The sequence below is a fragment of the Lissotriton vulgaris genome, chromosome 4_1 (assembly GCF_964263255.1).
Source record: "Lissotriton vulgaris chromosome 4_1, aLisVul1.2, whole genome shotgun sequence".
Lineage (NCBI taxonomy): Eukaryota > Metazoa > Chordata > Amphibia > Caudata > Salamandridae > Lissotriton > Lissotriton vulgaris.
In genome coordinates, this window is record NC_141691.1 from 1,815,975,462 (window position 1) to 1,815,981,441 (window position 5,980).

The following is a 5,980-nucleotide window of genomic DNA, read 5'->3' on the forward strand; positions in this document are numbered from 1 at the left end:
TTTTTTAACCTGCATTCCACTGCTGATGATCTCACTGACTATGTTATGAATGATGTAATAAGTGGGCATATCTGTTATCTCGTTAAAAAAAGGAACAGTAAGTTTAAGGATAGGAAACAGACAGTTATGTTACAAAAAAGACAGCTATAGGACGTAAACAAAAAAAACTGTTACTCGCAATCCACTGCTGATGATGTCACTGACCATGTCAAAAATAATGTAATATATGACATGATCAGAAGTGAATTGCGGGTCACAGTATCTTTTCTTTACTCCCTATAGCTGTCTTTTTTGTAACATAGCTGTCTGTTTTCTTTCCTTATACTTACTGTTCCTTTTTTGTAAAAAAAAAAATTTTGGTGCGCTCAAAGTTCGCGTACCGGAGTGCGAACTGGGAGCGAACTAATAGAAATAGAGCTTGGCAGAGTTCAAAGAATTCTACCAATTTTTTTTAATAATGGGGAGGTAGTTCTGAAAAGAACTTTTTTTTTCTTTTTGTTGTTTTAAATTTTTTTTATTACTTTTCTGAACATTTTTTATATTTTTTTGTTTTTTTCTGAACATTTTGTATTTTTTTTTACTTTTTGGGGGGAGGGGGGAAACAAAAATGATTCATCGAAGAGGGCTCAACAGGAGCAACAAAAAAAAGATGAATTTATTTTTTGGGGCGTTTTGGACATGCATGATTTTTGATTGCTCTCATTATGAGAGTTATGCTACTTTCGCGGTAGCATAATATTTGATTGCACCACACGCACATTTGTTTCACTTCCCCCATGTCCATTTGAATATTCGGGATCAACTCCCTTGCTTCTGGTCCCAAAACTTCTGGCACGACCGATCTTCTGGCTATTGCTGGGGAATTTTGTTGTTCGTCCCGAAGCTGAGCAGCACTATAGTTATTTGGGTGCCACCTGCTCATGTGCCTGTGCATAGTGAAATTCCCAAAACTATATTTTTTGTCCGTCCCTCTCGAAAGGCGATCATCACAGATACGGCAGAAGACATATCTGGCGTTCACTTTCTTTTCTCCTGGTGGAATTTTAAAAAATTGCCATATGAAATTTTCCTTCCTGTTGTACCTCCTGGGCTCCTCTGGCAAATATTCAGGTTCTTCCTCCTCTTCCTGATCTTCCTCTTCTGGAAAGATTGGTTGAGTAGGTGGTCCTTTTTTTCCATGAGGAGGTGGAGGTGGTGGTGGAGGAACACTACCAGAAGCAATAACTGAAGCCATTTCTCTGGAATGTAAAATGGTCTTTCTCTCACCAAGATGAAAGTCAGAGTGAGGAAAGAAGGAGGGGTTTTCATCATTTGGGAAAAGCCAAAGTTCTAAACCAATGAAAAGTGTTAATTTTAGATCACATGACCTAGTATTACATCATTAGGGAACCAAAAGTGAAATGAACTAATGAAAAGTGTTATTATCGAGTCACATGACCTGCTGTCTTTTCGTTTCGCGCTTTGCGCCGCTATCCAATCCGCTTCCGGGTCCGCTAACTTGGCGCGTCGGATAACGTATTACGTGACAACGCAAAACGTCATGATAACGTAACAGTTACGCTTAAGGAACGATTACCGGCTCGCGCACCAAGTCGCGGCTTTGAATTCAGCTAACGGGAAGCTGACCAGTTCGCGGACTAGGAGCGGAACACATTTTTTTTTTTAAAAATGTATAAAAAACATGTACAATATATTTTATGATTTAAAGAAGAATACATTTTACAGATACAAATATTAGCTTTCAAAAAACCATTGAAATTCAATGAAAAAACCATAGGTTATAGTCCATATATAGTTAGGAATTAGCATTTACAAAACCTTATTTTACTCGCATAAAACCATTGAAATTCCATATATAGTTAGATGCGCTAACTATATATCGCGCACCCGCAATCCACTGCTGATGATGTCACATATTACATCATTCATGACATGGTCAGTGACATCACTGATGACATCACTGATCACAACATCCAGTGACTGTATGTTTCTGTAAAGTTAAAATATGTCTTACATATTGAAGAATGAGTGGATGTGTAAGTGTCTGGATGAAGGATTTAGTAGGTGCATGACTGACTGTATGAGTGAGTGATTAAATGTGTCTCACTGAGTGCATGGGTTAGTGACTAAACTGTCTTAATTTGTGCATCATTATGTCTGTTGTTCTGTAAACTGCTGCATGTGTTGATCAGTAGCTATATGAGTAACTATATGGGTTATTCATTTGTTGCCCAAGTATTTGTATGGGACACTGAGTGTGTGTGTGGGTGGCTGGGAGGTGTATGACTCTGTGCATAGATGTGTGAGCAGTGGATTCACTAGATGTATGGGTTCAAAAGTGCATGTGGAAACAGCTGTATGGGCGGTTGACTGTGTGCATGAGTCTATTGGTGAGTGAATGGATATCTCAGTGCTACATGTCAAAGTAAGTACATATGTAAAACACAGTACTTGTGAGAGTTGACATATATAAATAACTGTGCATGAGAGCCAGTGAATGTGTGAGTGGCTGTATGGATCATTGTGAACTTGTATCAGGGATTGTATAAGAGAGTAAATGTGTGTTAGTATATGTTTGAATAAGTAAGGTGTGTATAACTGTATAGTTGAGGAAATGGAGGTGTGATTGATCCTTTGGATGACTGACTAGGTGTGTGGGTAACTCTATGGATGTGTGACAGTCTGTGAGTGCCTGTTTACACTGAGTGTATCTAAGGTTATATTAGAGTCTGAAGATGTATTATCACATAAATGATATCATCAGTGATGTAATCAGTAATGTCAAATGAGATGTCATCAGTGATGTCATCAGTGATGTCATTTGAGATGTCATCAGTGATGTCATCAGTAATGTCAAATGAGATGTCATCAGTGATGTTTTCAGTGATGTCATCAGTGATGTCATTTGAGATGTCATCAGTGATGTCATTTGAGATGTCATCAGTGATGTCATCAGTGATGTCACTGACCATGTCATGAATGATGTAATATGTGACATCATCAGCAGTGGATTGCGGGTGCGCGATATATAGTTAGCGCATCTAACTATATATGGAATTTCAATGGTTTTATGCGAGTAAAATAAGGTTTTGTAAATGCTAATTCCTAACTATATATGGACTATAACCTATGGTTTTTTCATTGAATATATATATATATATTCACTGAAAAAACCATAGGTTATAGACCATATATAGTTAGGGATTAGCATTTAAAAAACCTTATTTTATTTGCACAAAACCATTGAAATTCCATATATAGTTAGTTGCACTAACTATATATCGCGGACCCGCAATCCACTGCTAATGATGTCACATATTACATCATTCATGACATGGTCAGTGACATCACTGATGACATCACTGATGACATCTCAAATGACATCACTGATGACATCACTGATGACAACACCCAGTGACTGTATGTTTCTGTAAAGTTAAAATATGTCTTACATATTGAAGAATGAGTGGATGTATAAGTGTCTGGATGAAGGATTTAGTAGGTGCATGACTGACTGTATGAGAGAATGATTAAATGTGTCTCACTGAGTGCATGGGTTAGTGATTAAAGTGTCTTAATTTGGCAATTAATATTTATGTTGTTCTGTAAACTGCTGCATGTTTAAATCAGTAGCTATATCAGAAACTATATGGGTTATTGAATGGTTGCCCAAGTATTTGTATGGGAGACTGAGTATGTGTGTGGGTGGCTGGGAGGTGTATAAATCTGTGCATAGATGTGTGAGCAGTTGATTCCCTAGGTGTATGGGTTCAAAAGTGCATGTAGAAACAGCTGTATGGACAGATGACTGTGTGCATGAGTATATTGGTGAGTGAATGGATATCTCAGTGCTACATGTCAAAGTAAGTACATATGTAAAACACACTCCATGTGAGAGTTGACATATATAAATAACTGAACATAAGAGCCAGTGAATGTGAGACTGGCTGTATGAATCATTGTGAACTTGTATCAAGGATTGTATAAGAGAGTAAATATGTGTTAGTATATATTTGAATAAGTAAGGTGTGTATAACTGTATAGTTGAGGAAATGGAGATGTGATTGATTCTTTGCATGACTGACTAGGTGTGTGAGTAACTCCATGGATGTGTGACAGTCTGTGAGTGCCTGTTTACACTGAGTGTATCTAAGGTTATATTAGAGTCTGAAGATGTATTATCACATAATGAATCAGTGATGTAATCAGTAATGTCAAATGAGATGTCAGTGATGTCATCAGTGATGTCATTTGAGATGTCATCAGTGATGTCATCAGTGATGTCATTTGAGATGTAATCAGTGATGTCATCAGTGATGTCACTGACCATGTCATGAATGATGTAATATGTGACATCATTAGCAGTGGATTGCGGGTCCGCGATATATAGTTAGTGCAACTAACTATATATGGAATTTCAATGGTTTTGTGCAAATAAAAGAAGGTTTTTTAAATGCTAATCCCTAACTATATATGGTCTATAACCTATGGTTTTTTCAGTGAATTTTCAAGGTTTTGTAAATGCAAATTCCTAACTATATATGGTCTATAACCTATGGTTTTTTCTGTGAATTTCATTGTTTTTTTAAAAGCTAATATCTATAGCTGTAAAATATATTCTTTATTAAGTGACGTATCACGTAGCCCGTGAGACGCCTCATGATGCATCGCATAACAGTGACGTATCGTCTCTGCAGCGCAAACCAAACCCAAAACGTAAGCGCACCAGAACACGCTTAAAGATATATATATATTTTTTTAACCTTAATTAGACAAAATCCACACGTGCACATATCACAAACGTTCAAAAAACACAATATGTCGGACTCCCGTTACGCTGCCGGTTAGCTGCCCAGTTAACGTACCAGGAACCACCTTTACCACGAAAAATCGCAATTTATTTTTTTCTTTTGCCCCGCAGGGAACTTTAATAGCCCCCTCATCAATCCTAGGGGTTCAGGAGGGGTCTGCCTTACCCCTTTCATTCATTTACACCTTTTTTTTTTCCACCTCTTGTCTCTCGATCCCACAGAGAGACAAGATGGCGGCCGCTCCAGACTGTTTACAATGATAACAGCCAATCAGCTGCCGGTTAGCTTCCCGGTTAGCTGCCCGGTTAGCTGCCCGGTTCGCGTACCAAGACGCGTCTCTACGGCGAAAAAATCCGATTTTTTTGGGCCCCGCGTGGCTTTATAATATCCCCCTCATCAATCCTAGGCGGTCAGAAGGGGTCTACCTTGCCCTCTTTTCTTCATTTCCCCCTTTGTTTTGGCCTCCTCTTGTCTCTCGATCCTACCGAGAGACAAGATGGCGGCCGCTCCGGACTGTTTAGAATGTTGACAGATACCGGAGAGCCAATCAGCTTCGCATCGCAAAGTTCCGTTACGCGAAAAGTACGCGAACCGGAACGCTGCCCAGAGCGCTGTTACAGATATATATCTTATTTTAAACGTTAATTTCTCAAAATCCACTGAAGCACATATATTGAGACCTAGCAAAGGCACATCGGGCTAACAGTCCCTACAATTTTGCCAAGTTTCGTGCAAATCCATTCAGCCGTTCGAGCTAAAAGTGAGGCCAACCGCCCTATGGAAAAATGAATGGGAAAAACGCGTTTTGGGACCCCCCTTTTTTCTCGGCCACCCCTTGACGACCCCCCCCAAATTTTCAGGGGCTGCTCAGAAACAAAATGTGCCATTTTCCGGAAAATTTCAGCCAATTCCGTCCACAAACGCCAAAGTTATTAGACATAGAATTTTCAAAAGTTCCATAGAGAAAAAATCCTAACTATATAGAGACAAGATGGCGGCCGCTCCGGACTGTTTACAATGTTGACAGCCAATCAGCTACTCCTCAGACTCCCGTTACACTGCCGGTTAGCTTCCCGGTTAGCTGCCCGGTTAGCTGCCCGGTTCGCGTACCGGGGCGCGCCTCTACGGCGAAAAAATCGGAATTTTTTTTTTTTTTGGGCCCTGCGTGG